The following is a 23,840-nucleotide window of genomic DNA, read 5'->3' on the forward strand; positions in this document are numbered from 1 at the left end:
TGCCCTCCGATTGGTCGCCGCCTTCCGGGCGGGCTCGGCTTCGCGTAAGCGCCGAGCGGCACCACTCCGCGGCAGCGCCGGGGGGAGGGCGCCGCGACGCTTATTGGTCCGCGGCGCTGTCCATCAGTAGCGTCCCGCGCAGCCATTGGTGGCGACAGCCCGGGGCGGGGCCTCTCTCCCCGCCGCGGCAGCAGCAGCAGGAGGAGGAACCCGAGCGGCGCTCGGCGCTGGGCTCGGCGCCCCTCGTGTGTGAGGAGCCGCCACCCGCCGGGCGCGGTGTCCCGGGAAGGAGCCCGGGTACGAGCCCGGGAAGGAGCGCTCCGCCCCGGTGAGGAGCTCGGGATGCCGCCGGGGAAGGCGCTCCGGCGGGCGGGGGTCGCAGTGCGCTGAGGGAGGAGGGGGGGCCGCGCCCGCAGTGCGCAGAGCGGGGGCCGCGCTGAGGGAGGGGGGGCGCGGCCGCGGGGCCGGTGGGTGCAGCCCGGCCGGGGGTCACGGTCCGGCGGGGCCAGCCCGGCCCTTCCCCTTCCCTAATATAGCCAGGGCTGGCTGGAGTGGGACACAGGGCTCTTCATCTATTATATTTTTATTTTCTTAAAATTTCTGCCGCACTTTGGATAATTTTGCATGTGGGTATATCTACCCTATTATAGTATAAAGTGTAAGTGGACTTGAGAGCAAACTACGTCACGGCCTGGTTTTTACCATCTCTTTTAAATACGTTTTAAAATGAGTTTCAGCACCGAAGAAGGGTTCACTTTATGAGGAAGATAGAACGAGATAGAAAAAGAAGCGAGGAATACCTGTTTCTTACCTGGGGTCTAAGAATTATTCAGATTATTCACGTGAAGAGATTTGCAGACATTCTGCATGTTGATGGGTTTGTGTGATGTCCATAGAAAGCTGGATTAGAAGGTGATGGAAAAAAAAACAAAAAAAGTGGTGCACGCTTTGCTTAGGGTGCATTGCCACATAGTACAGTCTGCCTTAGTGTTTGTTATCTTGGAGTGGTTTTGCTAATAGTCTTTAATTTTAAATTTTGATGCCCCCTTCTCATTGACCTGAAACCGAAGAGATCTGGTGTGCCCAAAGCAGAATAGGGAATGTGTTGGGTTTTTTCTCTTGCAGTGTCTGCCACCGGCCTTTTTCCACTGAGGTATTAACCTGCGATTTTTAATGGGGTTGCTTTCTCATGTCTTGTCTTCCACAAGGAGTAATGTATTTGAGACATGCTATTTGGCTGAATATTAAGCAGCAATTTTACAGGGCACTATGTCTTGTGAATGTTAGATTAGGAATATTTATTTACTGTTGAAGTGAAAGGTAAACTGAAGTTCTGATTATTTTTCAAAATGTTTTTTTTCAAATAATTTGCTATTCAGGAGAAAGAAATGGCAATGGAAACACATTTTCTTTTACAGTCTTCCATTGGCTTGGCATGCAGCTGATATGAAGCCTTTGTTTTGCAGTAAGTACTGTGATGTCAAGGGTTTGAGTATTTTGTAGAAATTAAGTAACTTATTGCTTGTACTCCTCAATTTACCGAAGTCCCAATGGCAAAAATAATGTTAAGGCTCGTGTCCATTTAAATCTTGGAAGATCAAAAATGTAGTACTTGTAACTGCACTTCTTGGCCACTCTGTATTTTAGAAAACTGTAAATTGCTATCAAGATCAGCTAGTACTTTTCTTGCGAGTAAAAACAGATTTGACTAAATATCAGTAATTTTGAGGGGTGTGCAGTCTACTGGGTTAGGTTTGTCAGCAGACAAACCAGAAACTATTTACTAAAGATTTGGAAAGGGTCAGCCACTAAATCTGCTGCAGTAGTTGTCTGTTTGTATTTTAATTTTGTGTGTCTGTTAAGAGGAATAAAGGAAAAGTTGAGGAGACAGAACAAAGTAGTAGTATCATTCTCATCTTAAACACAATTCTGCCTCTGCCTTTTTTCTTCTTTTAACTTAGGTTAAGTTTTTTGCTTTCATTTCTTCTCTTATTTCAGTATATTTGCCTTACACCATAGGCTTTATTTTGTATTGCTTGGTTAAAGTCTGTCCGTGAAACTGCTTCAAACCAGGTGAATGGTTTAGGTCAAGTGCTCTAGGCTCAGCTCGCTACAACGCGAATGCCATGGCTTTGGGTTTATTTACTTAAAAGTCAGTTTGCTACAGTGGCCTCTGTTAATTCAACTTCATGTCTTTGTATCGCCACTTTCACAAATCTACTTCTCTCCAGAGTTAATTTGAGTAAGAGATGTAGCAATCACATCTTTTTAAATACCTTTATGTGTTTAAAGTGTCAAGTTGATGTATTCCAGGCTTTTAAAAGTAACCGATACAGTTGCATTTTTTTGACACTTTGGGGAAAATCGGCCTTTTGACACCCTGTTCTCTGCGAGTGAGTCGCCAGGTAATGGGGCAACGTAAACTTTGTATTGGCTAAAAGGTGGCACACAGTCCATTTTATAAAAATCTTTTCAATATATTGACAGCATGGTTCAGATTCGGTGAGCTAGACGACTATGCTCTAACTTTTACTGCATGGATGAAAACATGAACCACCTTGTACGTCCTGATTAGTTGAAATGATTTGCATCTGAAATTTTTCAGCGTGCTCGAATTCTCATTTCAAAGATACGAAGAGAGTTAAGCAGCAGCCCGTAAATACGAAGTGCTGTAATTCATGGGTGTGACAGCTAAGGAGCTTTCGATAGGAGTGGGAGAATATCCTGTAATCCTGGCATCGCTGGGCTCAGGGACTGCAGAGGTGTTGAGCCCAGTCAGGCTTTTAGTGGCAGTTTTCCCGTGTCCATCCCACCTAGGAACGGCCAGCTAGGAATGACCCGGGGGTTTCGTTAAACGCTGCATTCCACATGGAACCTTTTAGTGATGGAAAGAGGAGTCGTTAGGCAGTGCAAGACCTGAATAATGAGGTCGTTCACACCGTATTCTTTAGGCGAGAAGAATCAATGTGAGTGCCTCAATGTGGTGCTTACTCTGGCTGATAGGTAGCATCTGTGGGAGCCCATTAAAGTTGGGGTTATGTTGTTCTTGGTGTATCCTCCTTCACTTTTCTTTGAGGTGGTGGACGAATGTGCTGTCTAACAATGGCAAGAGATTTTGGAAAGCGGTGTTGGAAAGCTCTTTCTGGGAGATGGTAAGTCAGCAACAGATTATGATTAAATATTGTTGGGAAAATGGCACTTTGGGCCTGCCTGTAATCTTATTTCGATTTCATAACTTGTTGAAGGAGTATTTTAGAAGAAATAATGTCTGGAAACAGATTTATGGAGGGCAGCAGCCTTAATTACAGATCAGTCAGCACTGCTACTCTTGTGCATAAGTTAGTCTCCTGCAGTTTAATATGTGTATTATGAGAATCCTGTCAACGTGTCATTTTTTGATATGCACTTTTCTCCAATCTATAGAATTATGTTTCCAAAAATATTTGGTTATTGCATGTTCAGATCCAGTCTGCTGAAGCAAAGTGTAGATTTGAGATGGCTGTGGGATGCTTATGCCAGGGTTTCTTTTCTCCTCCTTATCTTGGATCTCTGTAAGGAAATGGGGCATTACCTCTGAGCAGCCATTGGTTTCTGCATAAACAATTATATACTACATTGTTCACCTGTCTTTTTTCATCTGCTGCTGAATTTTTGGACTTAACTCTCCTTCCCGACATCAGTTCTTATTATTCTTTAATCTGTAGCTTGAATTTGTGTATAAAAGGGAATTCTGTCCTTTATTTAGCACTCTTAACTTTTCTGCCCCCTCCTCAGGTTTGTTAGCAAGAGTGCACTGCTGTGTATGAAAGATCTTTGTCCAGCTGTGTATAGAATGGTCTGAAGGCTGAAGCTTGTCAGGACAAATGCCATAAATATCTTTAAAGCTGTGACTACATAGCATAGCAGAGTTGCTCCTTCATTTTGAAAGTATAGTTTTGGATAGCTTGCATCTCTGAGTCAAAAAATAACCTCTAAAAGACATAAAGATAGAAGATATCATCGCTGCATTTGGTTTAGCAAAAATCCAGTCCTGAGTTTTGTACTTTTCTAGAAAATGTTCCGTAAGCGGTTTGCACTTAACCTACCACAGTCGTTGAAAGAATTGTTCCAAGCCAAGTGAGGTGTGATACTTTGCTGTAGGTATCCAACTAAAGCATTTTAATTTATGTTAAGTGAAGCAAGACTTAAATAGATGCAGTCCTTGCAATACCTGTTTCTGTGAAAGAGGCCATCGTGGTGCCATATCCTTGGCTTTTTGTTCCTGCCCTCTGCCACCTCCTCTGCTCTGTTGGATAAGCTGTTACTGGGAGCACTTCCTGAACTTTTATCTCTATAAGATGTCGGTCTCTTATTCTATCAAATTGAAGCATCTATTGGGAGACTTGGAGGAGCAGTTTAACTGGCAGATGGAGGAAATGGTGACTGGAAGTGAGATCAGTGACTTCTTTAGTGCAGCTGAATCTGGAAAAGGCTGTTGGTGTGCAGCTGGTGAGTGAGGTTAGAGCTAATTTGAGTCTTCTGCCAACAGCAGATTGAGGAGTGTTCTCACAGTCCTTTCTCCTGTCAGAGCTTTGGGCATCCAAACCTTCTGCTGGTGCTGAGAAGCTGGGAGCAGTTGCATCATTGACCCATGCTGGATCCACAGGCAGCTTTCCATCTGTTTTCATGTTCTAAGTGAACTCGGAAGAATTTGGTATGTTCTTGTGGAGATAACAGCAGGAGTTTTGAGAGGCATTGGAAAATTGCTGGCTTAGATCAAATGTTGAGGTTTTGTACCCTAATGAGGCAGTAGCAAAACGAGTAAATCAGTTTGTGGAGAATTCTTGTCCATGTTACCACAGCATGATTTGAAGCATTTCAACATAAGGTATAGAAAAAAAGCCTTTTTCCTTTAAAGCATTGTTAATCCCTTGATCTTTTGGATGAAGAGCTCCATTTCAGGTTCAATGTGCTCCATAGGTGTTAAAAAGAGTACAACTTGCTGCTAGGATTAGAATCCTTTTCTCCCTTTCTTTTGTAATCCACTAAATCTATTCCATAACTTAAAGCAGGAACTGAGCCCTCACCAGTTTGTCTCCCCTCAGATGTGGCTGGATTGGTTAGCAAAGCCACACACATTGGCACTACTTAGACTCAAATCCTGGTTTGCCTTTTTCAGTTGATGCGTCCTTATCCTTCTTCACTTGGGAAGTCAGACTATTTCTGAACAAGAACTTTTGCCTAATGGCTTTCTAAGGGAAAACCAAGGAAAACTGAATAATTTTCTTGTGTTAGTGGTTGTTGCATATGCTTTAGTGGCAGAAACTGGTAAAATTATAATTAGATACTCAAAGTATCTGCTGATAGTATTTTTACTGTTAGAATTGACTGTAATGAGTCCTTAACTTTTACTTGTAATAGAGATGACGTGTTATTAGTCTCTTAGTTTAGGTGTTGTGGTTTCTTCTTTGTTTCAAGCACATCAAAGTGATCTTTTATGCATTTTCATTGCAATTAATCTCTAAAAAGGCTTCTAGCTGCTAGTTTGGTTGCACTTTGCATTATTGTCATGGAAGAATAAACTGCTCTTTCAAGGGTTTAAAGTTGTACCACAAAGCAGTGCCAGTATTGCTCTGAGATGTCATTGCTGTGGTGTGGGTTGGAGGAGGAAGAGGACTCCCAGTACCTGCAAAGCTGTTAAGTGACTTTATGGAAGCTGCTGTAGGAATGCTACTGCAGTCTGGTTAGACTTGTGGTCTAACAAAAGGATATGAATCTTTCACACAAACTGTTATGTTAACTTATAAAAATGTTATGATGTTCATCCTAATACTTCATGTGGGGATGTTTTGTTTCCCTCTAGTTTTAAATATTGGCTTCTGGAGAGGAACACTTGTTTTTATGTGAACATTCCTGTTAGTGGGAGAAGGAACTGAGTCCAAACTGAGCTTATCTAGTAATGAATAAAATACAGAACAATAAATAATAGCAGGTTTTGAGGAAGATTTCTGAGCTTCAAATGGTACCGTTAGACTAAATTCTTAAAGCAGTAATATAAAAAGAATAAACGGTGTTACTGGGCTAACTCAGTTAATGCAATGTATGATATTCCAACAGTTGGCTGTTCATCATTGACCATGATGACATGCCATTAGTTGCTACATAATCTTGTATTTCCTGACACTGCAAAGTTTGATTTGAAAAGCACAGAGAGCAGTAGTTCTTATTAAGACCTGCATATCAAAATAGTAGTAGATGCTGTCCCAACTCAGAACACAATCAGCTTTTTATCTGGCCCTTTCTGTTGAAATATTAGACAATGTTAAAAACTGGGTTTGTATTGGTCTTCCTTGGTCCATAGCAGTGTGAAGTTTTAAAATTGTAATATTCCTTAGAATAAGGAATAAATAGACCTTGAGAAGGTTTTTCAGCTCTGGTCAGACAATGTGTGAATTCAGGCATGGTTTAGATCAATGGTGATGATTCTAAAGCATGTGGCTTGACTGAGATCACAGGGATCTGCTGGGGTTCTTTGTTGTCCATCTAAATATTTTGTGTCTGCATGCTGCAGAAAGGCAGCAGAGTATCCTGCAGGTCTGTGTCACACCTGCCCAACCTGGGGATGTGTGCATGATGAACTGACTGCTCTTGATAGGAACAGTAGGAAAGTCCTGGTGCATGACGTGAACAGGCTCAGCTCTAATCCTGCTCATAACTTATTAACCTTGGGACTCTGCTGTTTGCAGTATCAGGAGTTGGTTTCTGTGTCCTTATTTTATTCATGTCTGCATTTACCTGCTTATAGTGGCAGTGACTCTAAAACTTGTGAAATATGTTTGACAAATATAGGCTAGATGCAGGCACAGCTTCTATAAGGAAGATGGATTCTCACATGTGTTTGATGTTATAAGACAGACTCCCATATAAAACATGGGAGGACATAAAATTGATTATAAATTATTCTTTGAAATCTTTAGAAATAAAGTACAAGTAAGTAGACTTTTTCCAGTTCCTTCCAATTTTAAGGAAAAATTCTTGATCCTAAGAAGGCTTCTTAACAGGCTTTTGAAAGTAAAGTCTGATGGAAAAAAAAAAAAAAATCAGTTGTTTCCCAACTGAATCTAGGCCACCCAGGTACATTGGTATTTAATGGCAATAATTATCAGTAAAATAATGGAATGTTTGTGGAAAGGATGCAACTCATTCCATTGTGCACTACTTGAATGTGCCTAAAGGAGAGACTCTGGGTCATTTAGTCCAGTCCCTTCTTCTTACAGGAAATAATGCTTTCATAACTGTGTCAAACTTTATTTAATGTTAATTAAATTGCTAGTTATCTTGTTGCGTGCTGAACAGCAGTTGTAAAATCTGGTTCTGATATCTACTGGCCTCTAGCCTTGCTGACTGTGGAAAACTTACAGACACATGGGTTTGTGGTAAAGTTTTCCTCTAGATTAAGTAGCTCTTCTACCTATCTGTTATCTACTGCAGCCACATGAAATTAAGTTTTCCATACAAGTTTTTATCAGTGCAAATGCCATTTTCCATATAAGGCCTTACCAGGGCTTTATTTTACAGAAGCATTTCTGTAGCTTTTCTGAGAATAAAATGAATGATAGTTACATCTTTAAAATTTGAATTTTCTTAATCTTCATTATCTCTGCTTTATCAGTTTCCTCTATAATACTACATGTAAATTAAATAGATTAGGCCTCCTCCATTTATTTTTCCTAGGAGCTATTACTTTATTAAATAGAGCTGTTTGGCACAATCTCTGCTACAATGTTCTTCTGTCAACTCATTTTCCATTGACTTTGATGCCTTTAATTCATTCTTTCCTTTAAAATTTGTTTAGAAGTTTGGCCTACAGTTATTTTTTCCTTATATTTAGTTCTGTGCTTTTTGTTCCAACACCAAATGATACCATCATATATTTTGTACTGTTGAAAAAAATCTCTTCTTTGGGATTTGTGATTTGATGAGAGGCTTCTAATTTTCAGTAGTTAGTGGGTATGGTGTCTTCAGCACTTACTTTCTGAATCTTATTTTTCCTTTGAATGTATTCTTTCAAATTCAGTTTCAGATGTGCTGTAGAGGGTTTTTTGTGTACTTGTTCTTTTCTGTTTATATAGAAAGTGAATCTTTTGTTAGAAAGTTCTGACTCAGGGTGGAACTTGCTTCTGACTTCCAAGGCTTACCTTTTGTTTGGAGTGGATTTTATTTTTGGTTTTGTCTGTTTCTGAGTTTTGTTTGGTTGTTTTTTTTTTTTTTTTTTTTCCTTCCTCTGCATTTATTCATCCAGCTACATTTGTGGTTATTAATATTAAAAGGGCTTTCTTCCCTTCCCAGCCTCATTTCCCTGTGCCTTAGGGAGAGCAAGTTCCATAGGTATTTTACAGATGATTCTTGACACACATAACACTGTTAAATGCTACATGATATACATTAAAACATGTCAATAAATTCTAACATAACTGTGTGTTGTATATCTTTAGAAGGAAATGATATGTCAAGGACAGCCTGATTATCCGCAATCCCTGGATTGTTGTAGCCTAAGACTATGTCAAAGTCCCTGTCCTGAATTGCCTGTAAGCAAAGCCTTTTGGTCAGAGAAATGCAGGATTCTAATAATTATTAATAGATATTCTATTAATTATTAATAATCCTTTGCTTAAATATTCTGACTACATGAATAAGATTCTTTGGGATTGACTTGCTCAGTAGTAGAGCAGTGTTAAAATTGCTATCTCTTTAAACCTTCCCCTTCCCTTACCCCATCTTTGGTCCCACAGAGAATGGCTGTAGCCCTGACCTTCTGGTCTGCTCACACTTCCAGAATATGTTAGGCAAAGCATAAGAGAGGTTGTAAATGAACACCCTCCAAATGTAAAAAATCTGATCTCCAGAAAGATTTTCTTTCCTGCTTTTTTAAGCTCTCAAAACCCCTCTGCTCCCCGAATTGAGTGTTAGTGCCTATGTTCAGCTTGGGAACAGCGTATTTGGAATTTGCATTTTGAGGGCGAGTATTTGTTCTCCTGTCTCCTGCTTCGGCATGTAACCTTTGAAGTATTTTTGAAGAAAACAATGGTTATTATTTTTAAATTTCCTCATGCCTTTATACTTGTCCAAAAATCAGCTTTCAAGAAAATTTCTCAAAGAAATTCACTACGTTCTAATGCACTGTATTAGTTTCTCATCTAAATTCTGAGTTACAAAAATCCTTCAGAATATAAACTTAGTGGTGGCAGTATTAGTCCTATGTTTACACTTTTTAAAATAAAAAAAAAACATCATAATGTAAAACAAATCTTCATTAAGTTAGGTTTTCCTTCCCCCGTCCCCTCTAAGGAGAGATACAGTTTGGTTCAGGTAAGTTTCTTGTTTCAGTGATCGTGCCATGAGAAAGGAGCCTGTGTCCTCACAAAAACTGGTGCTCAGTGTAAATGCATTGCTTGCTTGACTGACCACCCTGCTGGCTGCTTAAGAAGATGAAATAGCTTTGCAAGGCATGAGTTGCATGGTGGCAGAATGTGATGCTGCCTGTTTTTTTCAGCTGAGGAAAGGAGGAATCAGTTCTCTGTCTCCCTTTTGCCTGGGTCCAGGCAATTAAGCTTCTGATCTGATGATGATGATGTAATTTCAGAAGTGGTCATAAGGAAATAACAAGATGCTCATTTTATTCTACTTTGCCTTGTTGCCAGGATCCTCAGTTTTGAGATCTAAGATGATGCTTAAGCGGCTGTTCCATGAGGCAACTGTGTTCTTACCCCTCTCTGACCAGAAAGTGGAACAAAGGAATTTACAGGATTCAACTGCAATGCAGGAAACTGCTCAGCACTGGTTGTTAAACCTGTTTAGAATGAAGCTGCTGAAGAGGACAGCAGCTCGTTTATAAACAATGCAGGAAGCCCAGCTGTAAGAATCCAATACTTTAGTCTTCTGTGAGTTCAGCTGTCTCCACTGGACATTCTGCTGGAATTGCTTTAGCTGTAGCCTCATTCAGGAAGCTTTGCTGGCATGGAAGCCTTTGCTGGTAAAAGTTGACTAGGTGTCAGATGGTGAGATTTCACTGGTTTCACTGATTTTTTTTAGTTTAAAACCTCATTCTAGGTGTCTGTGGGATGTTCAGGTCTGTACAGCTGTCACACATGATGACAGCACAATTTAACATGTTAACTTGTTCCAGGCCTTGTCCTCAGTTTCATGTACATGATTTGAAAATCAGATAAACTGAAATAATCTCATACAGTAAATAACAGAATCATGGAATCATTTAGGTTGGAAAAGACCTCTAAGATCATAGAGTCCAACCCTTCCCTCAGCACTGCCAAGCACACCACTAAACCATGGCCTCAAGGGCCACATCTGCATGGCTTTTTAAATCCCTCCGGAGATGGTGACTCTACCACTTCCCCAGTCAGCCTGTTCCAATGCTTGACACTTTGCATGAAGAAATTTTTCCTAATGTCCATCCCAGCAGCTTGAGGCCATTTCCTTTTATCCTGTTGCTTGTTACTTGGGAGAAGAGACTGACCCTCACTGTACCACAGCTTTCTGTTAGGGAGTTAGAGGGTGATAAGGCCTATCCTGAGCCTCCAGTCTAAACACCCCCAGCTCCCTCAGCCACTGCTCTTAGGACTTGTGCTCCAGACCCTTCCCAGCTCTGTTCCTTCTCTGGACACACGCCAATACCTCAATGTCTTTCTCATGAGGGGCTTAATGGAGAATTAAAAGTATTTATCAAAATGATATAAAATAACTAGACTATCCATCTTCTACTGTGTTTTGAAAGTTTTTCTGATAATGTCAGGTACTTGTAAAAGAGCTCTGTAGTTTATTATGAACAGTCATATACAGTTGTCTTGTGGCATGTGAATTTATATCTCAATACAATGATCTCTGAAAACTGGGAACTTTACTGAAAATAACTACAAATCTTACTGTTTTATTGATATTTAAAACAGAGATCTGTGACAAAAAGCCCCAAAGGTAGACCAAGTGTGTGATTTTTGCATATATTACAGTGTCTCAGGGAACTCGCAGGGAGAAACAGTTCAGTCTTAGAGCAAGTTAAAATACTTCTTTTCTGTCATATTCAGCAAAAGAGTAATGTTACAGCTGGCCTTGTACAGGTACCCAAACCTTTGCTGACCAGCTAATCAGAAACTTGGAAAGCCAGGTGAGGGAATTTGTTAGTAGTGGTTAGTAATATAATGACTTAGCTGAGTTGAAGGTATTAAACTGACAAAAATTTTGCCAAATCTTGCTGCCATTGCTTTTCAAGTGCACATACTCTAGACTACCCATTAGACTTCTTCTTGTAACATTTTGTATCTGGCAAAACTCCTGCTATGGATGGGCATGATGGATAAAGCATGTCCAGTTCTCTTCTGTTAGTCTGGTCCTTACTTCATAGTTGCCAAGATTTATTCCTGTCCTTCTGGAATTAGTGAGTCTGTACAAGAAGAATCTTGGATTAGAAAAACTAATTTTTTGCATTGTGTAGTTTATGCAAAAAAACTGATTTTGCTTCTTTATGCTAGAGGTGTGAGACTAGTGATCTTGCCTTACATAGCATGTTAAAACAAAAAATGCATGTCTAGAACTTTAATAAATATTCTAGACAAGGTATGTAGTATTTCCGTTTGTGGTTCTGGAATAAGGCTATTGCTTTTCAAAATCTCAGTATTCTGGATTACATATAAATAATTCAGTCAGGAATCGAAGATCTTTGTATATTGCCACCTGCTCATTATTCAGAAATTCTTGTTACAGTCTGCTGTTGCCCTAGCAACATTCTGAAAATTAGTGTTGCATCTATGAAAAAGCTTTTGTTTATCTAGCAAAGCCCACTATCCAATCTGTATTATTGCATGCTGCATCTCAAGTGATGACTCCAGGCCCCAGCCCTAACTTTAAAAAATAATGGTTTCCTTTTATGTAACATTAATTGAAAATTATTATCTTTTTTTTTTCCCCCTACCTAGTCATAGATAATTAAACATGACGCTGATTTTGTTTGAAGTCCCTTTAGGGTCTGATGATGCCATTATATCATCTGAGTGGGGGTGCTTGACTGTAGAGATATGCAAGAAAGTAAAAAAATCACATATTGACTCCTAGTGTTCTTAGGAGCTCCTCTCTCTCCTCCCATCTGTCTCTTCTCTCTCCTTTCTCCTACCCCCTGTTGAATTCTGCATTGAAAGTCAGATCTTGTTTAACCTTAAGCACTTTGGGATTTAAAAAGATTTTGCTTATGAAGTTGACATTAGCCAAGTTTGGGGCAGGAGTAAGGGTGGTGTTAACAAAGTCCTTGAAAGTGCCAATGCCACAGCTAACACAAGTCTCAACTGCAGCACTCACTGCTTTAGGTTGAACCTGTTTATCTCAGAAGATTTACTTTTAGAACAAAATTGAGGAAGACTGATAAGCTGAATCTTATTTTTCCCAGAGACAAAAATTAGTTGATAAACAACATTAAAAATACTGTTCCTTCCAAATCCCCTCTCTTGTAATGAAGCACGGGTAAAGCTCCCCTCTGTTCTGTGTGCTCAAATCCTGCTTGGCAGTCAAGCCTGCAGTTACTGTCATTCCCTCCTGTGGGTGGAAGGTAAGACAAACCTACTCTGAGAAAATCTGCCTTATCTCTTGTCTTACTTGACCTGTTGGTTTTCAGATTCAGAATTCCAGAGGGGAATGAAAACTTCTGGTAAATTGACAACTTCATTTGAAAAATACAGATTTGTTGAGGCTCTCGCGTCTCCCCTGGTTTAAACCAGAGTTCTTTAGTCTTTTGCCTCTGAGGTACTTAAGGATTGGAATTGAAATGTGGGATTACAACTGAATTGCTCATTGTGATTTCAGCTGAAGTCTCCTCTCCGCTTGTCTTGCTTTTAGGCACCTGGCACTGAAGCCCTGTTCCCATGCTCTAATTGTTTAGAATTTTTGGGATGATAACACAAGTTGTGCTACCCAAACATGGAATTTAGTAAACACGTGTGAAGTCTTATTGTTTTGGTTTTTGTTATTCTGGGGGTAGACTTTATTATTTGGGAACTTGTATTTCTGCTGTCCCTTTGCAGAAAATAACACGGGTTTAGTATAAACAGGTCCTTACGGTTCTCTAGCCTAATTTTCATGTTCACAAAAACTACTGGTCATTTTTTGCTGGAATAGACAAACCCTTTGCTTTTTTTAGTTGCTTGATAGTGTCTGTAGCGAAAAAGGAATCGATTTCACATCCCCTCGACATTCCCATCCCCTGCTAAGTGTGACAAATTTTCTTGTGGGGAGGAAAAAATACTGGGAGAAAACCAGGAAAAATATATCCAGTGAAACAACACAAGTTTGTTCTGACTGTTGGTTCTAAGGCAGATCTGTGGTTTTAAAGAATTCCTGTTCAGCATGTGGGACCTACAATTGCCTGGCCCATGGTGTCAGTCCACTTATGGGGTCGCTTATGGGGAAGCTCAGAGGAAGTTCTTCAGGGATATTATTTTGCGTTCAAACAGTTGCTTTTTCATTAAAAAACCAAAGCATAATGAACCTTGTGGGTGAGAGGATACTGCAGCTTTTGCTTTCAGACAGTGAGGATGACCTTAAACTCCAGCCTGAGTAGCTTAATTTTCTGCTTATCTAATGCCTGGCATTTAGATGAGACTGTATAAAACAGAAGGTCTAGAACAGTCTGAATTTAAACTGCCTCTCAGGAGAAAGTTAATATCAAGATATTAATTCAAAGCTAGGCATGGCGTGTTCATTAGGTATGCATGAATTTTTCATCTTGAGACTAAATTTACAATCACTTAATTTTCTTTTATTTTTGTTCACAGCAAAGTAAGAATGTGGTGAAAATGGGAAGGTTCTTGAAAGGGTTATACACCCAGTTTTTAGATGTAAGAGTGAATGAAAATACTTAGTAGGAACAAGTGGAGGTGGAAGGACAGAAATTACAGTGATAAAATATCTGACAAAATCAAGTAAGTGATCTTCAGTCTTGCTTTGGAATATATTCACTCCTTGGTTTAGCATGAGCCATTACTCAGTTGTTTGCTTTAACTGCAGAAGCAATACTTTGGCTTTCATTTATTAAGCAGCAATGTCTTCTGTAGATGTCGAAAATCAGTCTGTGGTTGAAAATAATCTCAGTGGTTCTTATTTCAAATTATGGAGATAGGCCAGAGCTTCTACTGGTAACGTTGCTTTTCCCTTTCTTGTGTAACACAATTATCTAGCACACAGAAAATCAGAAATACAGGTTTTTGAAATGTGTTCTAATGTGCTTTCTAGAGGGAAATAAGATATTTGGTGGCTTGGGGGTTGTTTTTTGCTTCACTGAGCTTTACTTTAAGGACCATAGTTAATGGAATCTATGGCTACCTCAGTACTGTAGGATCATCTTCTACTAGAATTTGCTTTTTCCTAAGTCATTCTCACTCCTTGAGTAAGCAGGAGATTAGAGTTGCCTTGTTCAAGAGGTGAAGAATTGGACAGAATATATCTTAGCTTTTTTAACTGGTCCCAAAAACATCCCTCCCACATTTTTTTGTGAACTTGGAGAGATGCCAGGTTTGGTTGGTGGTTTTTTCCTTTTCAAAGTCTGGTCATGTGAATGTTACTCCTATTTAATTACTTAGAACTTTTTACTCCAGCTAACACCAAAAGTTTACTTACACTCAGAGATACATTGATATTTTTCAATAGGTTGCTATAATGAGTACTTATAGAGAGATCTTTAATATTGAATTCTGTGAAGCCTCAAAATATTTTTTCAGCTTGCTTTTGTACTGTTCCTCTAGAATTTTTAATTAACAGTAAGTTAGTCTTTGCCCAGCAATCAGTCCTACAAATAGACCCACCAGACAGACACTTGGTCATTTGGTATCCATTGTCCAGAAGGTATTTGACAAGTCATTTCATCTAGTCTTTAAGACTAGCTGTGCACAGTTAGTGTTTGGGGATTGTTTCTATTTCAGGCTTTAGCTTAAAGTCTCCTGTATTTAGACTTGGACAAGACCTTGTCATCATGTAGTAACCATGGCTAAATGGTGACTGGTATCTAAATAGATATTCATTTATACTCATAAGAGTGAGGGTATATTTTATGTCTTAGAAGAAATATTAAACCACCAGAGAAAGATGTTTATTTCAGCTTCATCACTATGCTGCTTAAACTGTGTTTATGGTGCAAAGGAATGAAATTGCAGTGCTTGTTTCTGCTTTCTTGGAAGTGAGAGCTTTTTATAGGGAGATGATATGAACTAAATACAGAATAGACCTTCATGACCAATCTGGACTTAGACAATTTCTCTAAGGGTAGGCGTAAATATATTTCTGTTCAATCAAATGTTAAAGAGTTACTAGCAGTTCAGAAGAGACAAATCAGTCAAGTGGATGGAACTTGGAGTAGTCAGAATATGGCATCACATGATACTTCTGATAAGCCCATATGGATGGGACAAACTCTGTAAATGTCTCCCTTTCTCACACAATGAAAAAAGCTGCTCTATTTCCTTTAGATTTATAGATAAATTTCATTTTGGAATTGGGATAAGTAGTTGAAATATCCCATTCTAGTATTTTTCAAGCTTTTTGTGTCTCAGACATTTTCTTAAATATCTTCTGGTTGGTCCAGGGGCTTGCTTCTTTTATCTTGTTCTTTAAAAATCTTCAAAAAATTAATTTTCTTTCTCATATCTTTTTCTTTCTTCTAAATGCAAAGGCTGTTGTTAGAACATTTCAGTGTGTGTGTCCTTCTCCAGGAGTTTGTGTCGTGCCTTTTCAGTCCTGTAAGTCTTACTGGGATTTGTTTTGGGGTAATGGGGCCCTTGTGCCTCAAGTGCTTGGATATTGCAGAGCCAGGAAAGTTTTCCCGAGTGTATCCTATGTAGCAGAGCCTTTTAATTAATTGGGATTTCTGTCTCTGTGTCAGTACTCCTTTTCAAGTTTTAAAGAAAACTTCATTCAGGACAGTCCAGTCTTTTCTACTCTGAGTCAGACACTGGTTTGCAGACACTTGATGGTGCACTTTTGCCTCTTACTCAGATGTGTAAGTTTGTTATGAGATTAAAAAATAAAGATTCATTTTCATCACTTACTGCGATTTTAAGTACAACTATGACAGAGGGTATTGTTTTGTCAGGAAAATGGTTTTGAAGAGGTTTTATTGCATATATTCACTTTTCTTCAAGGTCTAGAATTCTTCCTCCTTTGGCAAGCATCTGATTGCTTTCTAGACTGTTTTTCTTTTATCTCTTGAATACCTGACTTGTATATTTGATCTGTGGTATGGCTTTGAAATTTAAATTGAATTTAAACTTTTTATTTGCTCATCTGTTTTTGAGCTTACGATGCCTATTCTGTTAGATGGTATTTCAGCAAATGTAGTTGTGTGTGTTTGATAATGGAGATACAATTTACAAGTTTTGAGTTAACTTAGTCAAGTCAGCGTTGCAATTGTAAATTAGCTCTGAGTACTCCAACTCCTCTTTCCTATAAAGAAGGCTGTAAGTTTTTACTGCTCTTAAGCATATTAATTATGTATCTTGACTAATTTAAGGAGGAAATTACAGCATTATTTTTGATATTTCATTCAAATTATTTTCCTGTTTCACATATATTAGCATGTTATGCCTATGTTCATTTGCACATGGCACAATCTTTGTTCAGCTCATTGGCTGCCTTTATACACACAACATCAGGTGAGCATTTATACAGTACATTTCTAATACAGGAACATTTCAGGTCATGAATGCTATTCCAATTTCTAATCCATCACTTAGAGCAGACCAATACATGTATGTAGGGATAAAATGTTTTGCTTATGAGAAAGTAAACCCAGACCAGTCTATCCTCTCCTTTAGGATGAGTCTCCAGGATAGGAGTTACAGAAGCCCCAACTCTTCATAATGTGTGGGTGTGTGAGGTTTAGAAAAATTAAGAAAAATATTCCTAGGGGCAGTGCAGAGTATAACAATAGGACATTGCTCAGTTCTTTCTCCATTGAGTACTACTTTATTTCCTGTTTGAGGCTAGCTACATCTTGTTACTGAGCTCCCTGATTATAAAAACTCTCCTAGGTGCTCTGCCATGGTGTATGTGAATACCAAATCTGATTATAACACTAGCCAGACATGCACAGCAGACACATTTTCCTAGTGTAGTGTGAGGAGACTGCTTAAAAGATTATTCTGACATTAATGTAATCTGTATAATGTGTTCAGAAACTGAAAACTATTCTTTTTGGCAGCATTCAGAGTATGGGCCCTACAGTAAATGGCTTGTGCACATAGGTGATCACCTATTTGGAATTCATTATACAATTAGGAAAATAAAAGTAATTTTCTTGTCTAGCATCCTGCTGAGGAAGCCTTTTTCATGAGAAATAATGCTCCCATTGCAGACCAGCTGGAACCTCTGCAAAAATAGCAGGGGCCTCCTTGCTATTATGCCTTTTGTGTGTATTTTCCTCCAGTTTGGGATGGGATCTCAGGGACGGTGGGGGTGTGTGCTGAGGTGGCAAGAAACTGGTGTGTAGAGGAGGGGCATAGCCAGCAGTTACACTGAACTCAGTGCACAAGAGAAAAGCAGGGAATCCAACAACTGCTGTCTTCAGCTAAATCAAAAAGATTGTCTTCCCCCCGCCCATAATGATGTTGCTGCTCAAGGACGACAGCCAAGATGTGTGGAGTGTGTGACACTGCCATGTGTGGGCAGAAAGAGTGGAGGCTTCAAAGATGGAGCACAGAGGTGGCAGAAGAGGGGAATAGCAAGTGTAGAAAGATTAAAATCTGTTGCTAACTTCAGCAGACTCAATATCAAATTATGTTTTTATATATTATATATATTTATATTTTTGTTTATTTATAAAAATCTATTTTAATACTGAGACTTCTGCAGTCTGTGACAAGTCTAAATCTTTCCACGGCTGATTTAGATTTTTTATTTCCTATGTTTGTTACATTGTAGAAATGAGTTTGTCTATATATATGTGTGTGTTTTTTAATCTTGTCACTTAAATAGATAGGATACTGATTTCCTGTTTGTCAGGAATTGCAGCCTCCCAAGATTGTAGTTCTGTAGTTCCCTTCTCTGCAGCCTGCAGCTTAAAAATACTGCCCCATTCTTCTTCCAGCATAACTTGGTGTGCAGGATCCCTCGGAGAGGTCTCTGGAGAGTCCAGAGAGGGGATTATGATTATCAGTGTGCAGCAGTGCTGCTGAGCAGGGGGTGATGCTGCAGCTGGGTAGGGATAGAGGTTCCTCATAAGCAACAAAACTGCAGACTGCTGGTCTGGGCACTGCTTTTGGAAGTATGATAATTATCATATAACTGGCTTTTTTTTACCCCTCTGTTTTAGACAACGTTTTTCTTCCATATTTGGGTTCTGATAGTGGGTATGTGCCAGTCCAGAAAATTATCATAGCATTCATTCTGCCAGTGACAAGTGTGTTTATCTGCTGGCACTGAGGACTAACTTACTGATGACTTTTTGTGTTGTGTTCACATTGCCAAAGTGAAGAAATAAAACTGTCTAGAGAGGAAATTAATATCTTTACAGTACGAACGTTTTTGCCCTGCTTCTTTGTCACATCAAAATTCTCCCAGTGTGGTGTAAACTTTAATTTTAGAGTAGTCTGACTGTTAATGGAGAAAGTGATTAAAATGTGTCCAGCCATTTTCTAGCAGCCGGAGGGCTTCGGGAGGTTGTGAATTGCCGAGGAGGAGCTCCCTGGGTGGCGGTGCTGGGTGACAGTGACAGTGCCAGCGCGGCTCCCAGCTGTGGCTTCCCATTGTCTCCGCGGCTTCGGGCAGCGCCGCCGCAGCGCGGAGCGGCCGCTCCACGGGCACACGCTGAGCCCCGGCCGGGGGGATGGAGAGCACACCCCGGGGGGATGGAGAGCACACCCCGGGGGCTGAATGATGGCGCAAAATGCCGAGAGCACGCAGGTATGTGAGCCCTGGAACAGGGCATCGAAACGCTGCCCGAGAGGAGAAGAATAAAATGTCAAAGGCAAATTGCAGTTTGCCTTTGGTTTCCCTTTTTCCACAAAAGGCATTCTAGGCCTAATCAGTTAGCAGAGATCATTAGCATCCCTAAATCTCTTCCTTCTTTAAACATTGACTTGAAAAAGACTTTTTCTTACATCTTATTTAATAATGGCATTCTTGCTAATTTTTATTTACTGGGTGTTCTATTTGTGCTGTGGTTGGAAAACCATTAAAAATATCTCTGGTAAAAGAATTTCCCAAGGTGGCAGAAATGAAATGGGGGAGATGCCTTTTTTTTTTTTTTTTTTTTTTTTTTTTGTGTGTTTTTTTGAAGTGTTATTGTTATCCAATGAGGAAGTACAAGTAAGCTTTTTTTTTGTGTAAAGATAAGTTTTGAACTGAAAAATAGATTCCAAACCTGAACAGCAACAGTATTTATAGTAGGCTATGTGAAAATGTTTTATGGTTTGTTTTTTTTTTCTACGCAGTTGATGACTGTCTTATGTTGTGGACCAAATGTCTTTTTGTTGAGATAACAAGTAATTTTGGATGACTGTTAAATTGATGACATTTGATTCCATGAAGATCAATCATTTAATTTTTATCAAATTCCTGCACTATCAGAACTGCTGGCATCAGACCACTGTGGTTTTATTACAAATGAAGCAAAAATACACTGCTAGAGGATTAAAGTTTGTAGGGTAGACAGTTTTGAAATTCCGATTTGTTTTTACCTAATGTTTGTAATCACCAGATTTTGAAGCAGCCAGATGATGTTTGCATGTATGGTGATGTGGTGTGGTATTTGTGAAGCTGTGCTAAAAGGACATTGGTGTGAGCATTGATAGTGCCCCAGGGAAAGTTCTGTCATGTTCCTCTGGTTTGCTTTGATAATTTTTGTCTTCATTTTATGCAGAGATGGCACAGTAGTTTACCAAATTAGTGAATTTTGTTATAAGATGGAAAGAAAGGGACTATTAGAGTTAGAGCTTTTGCTTCTTAACTTTTTTGAAAACTAAGTCCTTTGCATAATCTGCAATATCTTAGAGTCCTAAGCAGAATCTTTAACCTGGCCTGGTAACTCCAGGAGTCTGTTCCTACCATCCACTATTGAAATTTGTCAGTTTTAGAGACACTTTTTCATGTTACTGGTGGAAATATGATGGTTAGCTTAGATATTCTAAGAATAAAGCCTGATTTATTTACAGAAAATTGTTAGCTGCTGTATGCAGTTGTGGATGGCTGTTTTCTAAATGAAATGGAGATTTATGTCTTAAGAGAGCTGCTATTTGGAGGATCTCCACTAGAAATAGTCACAGGCAATGCTTCAGTTCATTTACTTAAAATAACTGGGGAAAAATCAATCTTTGACTATTTTGAGGTTTTAGTTTGCTACTGCATCATCTGGGGACTTGTAGATGGCATGACTTTGTTTGATCTTACGTGTTTTCTGTGGAGTGTTTTGAGTAGCAAGATGATTTCTTTACATCATCTGAACTTAAAATATTTATGTTCTCTTACTTCTGGACAGTTTGTAACATACCAAAATTAACCAATGATGAGCTTAAAAGATTCTTAAAGATCCCTTTGGTTAGTTTATAATTGGGTAATATAAAACAAGTTTCCAGGTTTTTTATTTAAAAGTCTTTTAAAGCAACTGTAAACAGCTCAGGCTATACTTGTACTTAATTGTGCTATAAAACCTCTGACCTTTAGCAAGCATCAACAGCCTCATAAAGAGAAAACCAAGGATTTTTTTCCCAAACTAATGATTTCCAATTGACACAAAAAAAGCATATTGTTACTCTTCTTACTCCATTTAAAGGCCTTGACACTAGAAATGAGGCTTCAGAGGATGATGTAATAACAGATGACTCTTCTTCAGTTTTAAAGGATTTTTTTTATTAAGACAGCTGTTGCTATTTGATAGTTGAAAACAGGTAGATAGTTGGGGTTTGGGCATGTGATCCGACTGACTTTATGACTTAGAGGTATTTTAAATAGATACATACAGATAAATATTAAACAGATTATATGGTGATGCAGACTTGTGTGCTATGTGTGCATTTCCTGGAATTGTTGGGAGCTTTCTAAAGGTATAGTTAAAAGTGAATGAAATATTTGTGCAAAAAAAAAAAGTGCAAATTGTCAAAAGGAACTGATAAAGGGTGATGGGTGACCGTGCAATATGAACAAGGTGAGGATAGCGAGGGCAGGTTTAGGGATTGCTCAAAGCTAAAAATGGCTTGAAGTTGTGGGAAGGTGCTGGTGTGGGCACATGGACACAGAATTTTCTGAATATCAGCTCTAGAGACAGCTCAAGAGCCGGGAGGAGTTTTTGTGCTGTCAGTTGGGTTTCTCTGAATGATGAAAGCTAAGCCAACAAAGTCTTCGTCAGCACAGTTGTTTCTACAGAGCTTTTGCTGGTACAGCAATGTCATGTGAGAAGGGCATTCATTTTTCCCCTCCCAAGCCAACAGAACTATGCTAGCAAAAACTAAAGATATGTCATGCTGTATTTCATAAGCATTTCTAAATAGCTCTTTCCTCATGCCTTTGGACAGGCATGTTCTTTGGAGGACAAGAGGCTTAGCCATTCAACAGATGGATTTTCCACTAACCTAATGCTCTGCTCTCTTTGAGGTATGGCATTTTGGAAAGGTTAATGCTCTAATAGTGTTCAAGCTGAAATGGCTTTTGTCTGCCAAGGTATGTTACCCTGTGCAGATGCTTGCCAGGAGACAATTATATAGAAAATAGTGTTCAGTGAACTGTTTTGAAGTCTGTCTGGGAAATTTTTTTTTTTCTTTCTAAAGCTGCAAAAAAAAAAAAAAAGTGAGACTAGATCCTAATAGAGCAACAAATTTAAATAGTATATAAACAATTTCAGATTATTTTTGTTACCTTAATGAGGGTGGCCTAGCCACAAAGCTGTGTTTTATAATAGCAGTATGTGAATGTTAGCTAGGCTGGTTTCCATCCACCACAGATTGTTCAGTGCTAGAACTGTCATTTCATCAGAAACCCTGCAACTTGGACTTCCATTGTTCTTCATGTTGGGTAGCTCCTCTAGTCAAAACAAGGATTGTAGTGGGATTTCTTTTTCCTTCAGTAGTATCCTAGTATGCCCAACCTCTTCCTTCTCTAAATGGTGAAAAGAACAATGCCTGTAGTCTGCCAGATTTAATACTGAGCTAGAAGCTCCTTATAAGAACCCCTTTGTCATGTTCCAGTGGAGCAGGAGCTACATCCAGAGAACTGTTTCATTTTCCAGGAGGGAACCAAAGGTGTTTACTTCATTTGATGTACCTGTATCAAAGGTGAAGTACAAGAACGGAACTAAGAGGAGAGAATGACAGTGCTTTGTGCAGAATGGAGCAACTGAGCCTCCTGAGGACCAGAGCACTCTGAAGAAGCACTGGGTAGTGGCAGAGTTTTTTCAGGGTACATTTCAAGTTTAATTTTTTGAGTTTATGGATAACAAATGTCAACAAACTCCTGATTTCCACGGTATTTGGATACTGCAGTTTCCTTTCAATATGTAGAATAAAAGGCTGCTCTAGTCTTGCTTGTCATTAAATATCTTATTCTCATTTATGCAACTACATTCCTGAAGGAATTATCTTGTTCTTTGTCACTGTCAGCTCAGTGTTTCTATTGCATTCAGGAGTGAACTCACAGGAGAAGGTGAGGCAGGATTAAAGAGCCCTAGAGCATTGCTCAGAATTTAAAATATAAAAGGAGGGGGAGGGATAGTTGCTAATAATACACCTTGGCTTCTCACATGCCTATTCCTGTGAAAGGTGTCCTCTTTAAAAGCCTGTCAACTGTCTTATGAGCAGTGGTAGTGTCCTATCTGAGGCCCTGAGTGTGAAAAAGAAGGGCACTATATTGCTCTGGAAAAGAGGTTGTAGCATTCAAAATGTCCCAGTAAAGAAAAGAAGGTATTTAAGAAGACTGGGGGCAAGTTTCAGGTTTTGTTTCTAATGTTCAGCATTATTGTTGTCCAGATGACACCCTGTGTACTGAGGTGTGTGTATGTCTGGAGTGGGTGTTTGACAGGTGTGCTCTGGTGCTTTAAGGTTGTCTCTGCCTTTCCTTCCTCTCTCCAGGCTGTGCCAGTGAGGGGAGGTGGGATGGTGGTGCCTTGGTCCCAGGGGTGCCCAGCCCTGCCCCTGTCCCTGCCCAGCTCTCAGTCCCTGTGAGCTCGGGGGGGGGAGTGTAAACCTGTGCTCTGCTGCTGCTGGAGCAGCACCTCTGACAGAGGGGCAGGACAGGAAATAGGAGGGCAGATCACTTTTGTAAAATTGCAGCAAGATGAACTGGAGCAAGACCTGAGTCAGCCTTTTATTGGGTTCCAGATTGGAGGAAACTTTGTCGAGAAAGTCTGCAAATGGCTTCTGGTGCATTTGGTTCTATTTCCATCCAGTTAATTTTTTTATGATGTCTACACTTGGTAGTAGGACATAACATGTACAGACAGTGAGATGCATTTATCATACTCTTTCTTTGAAAATCTAATTACTAAGTACCTTGGTAAATTGAATCAGATAAGAAGTATCTTCTAATACTAATGGAGTAAATAACATTTAGTTGTTAACTGATGAATATAGAACTTCAAAATCTGTGTAAATAGCATCATCAAGAAAAGCATAAATCTTTGATTTAAGTGTGTTGAAATCATTGCAGCATGAATTCACTTGTATAGCATTTTCCAGTAAAAAATACTAGGAAATCTTTTAGATTCATACTTCAAAAGTGGACCAATTTCTCATTTATTTGTTTCTAATAATTGTTTTAATTAAGATCAGACCTGCACAATATCAGAGTTCAGTAGCCAGGCCAGGACTCTTTGCTCCCTAGTTGGTTAT

General features: G+C 39.3%; 1 protein-coding gene across 8 annotated transcripts in view; it reads left to right on the forward strand.

The window, feature by feature from the left end:
* The first annotated feature begins 211 nt into the window (after window positions 1-211).
* R3HDM1 (R3H domain containing 1) overlaps window positions 212-23,840 on the forward strand; it is a 77,901-nt gene continuing 54,272 nt past the window's right edge. For 7 of the 8 annotated variants that reach the window (XM_053947123.1, XM_053947125.1, XM_053947128.1 and 4 more), the window contains exon 1: window positions 212-328. The gene's annotated coding sequence lies outside the window, so the exon portion shown is untranslated. Of the gene's footprint in view, window positions 329-1,418; window positions 1,466-23,840 lie in introns of all 8 variants that reach the window. The other variant, XM_053947124.1, reaches the window with a different exon arrangement.

The sequence above is a fragment of the Vidua chalybeata genome, chromosome 7 (genome assembly GCF_026979565.1).
Source record: "Vidua chalybeata isolate OUT-0048 chromosome 7, bVidCha1 merged haplotype, whole genome shotgun sequence".
In the NCBI taxonomy this organism is placed as follows: Eukaryota; Metazoa; Chordata; class Aves; order Passeriformes; family Viduidae; genus Vidua; species Vidua chalybeata.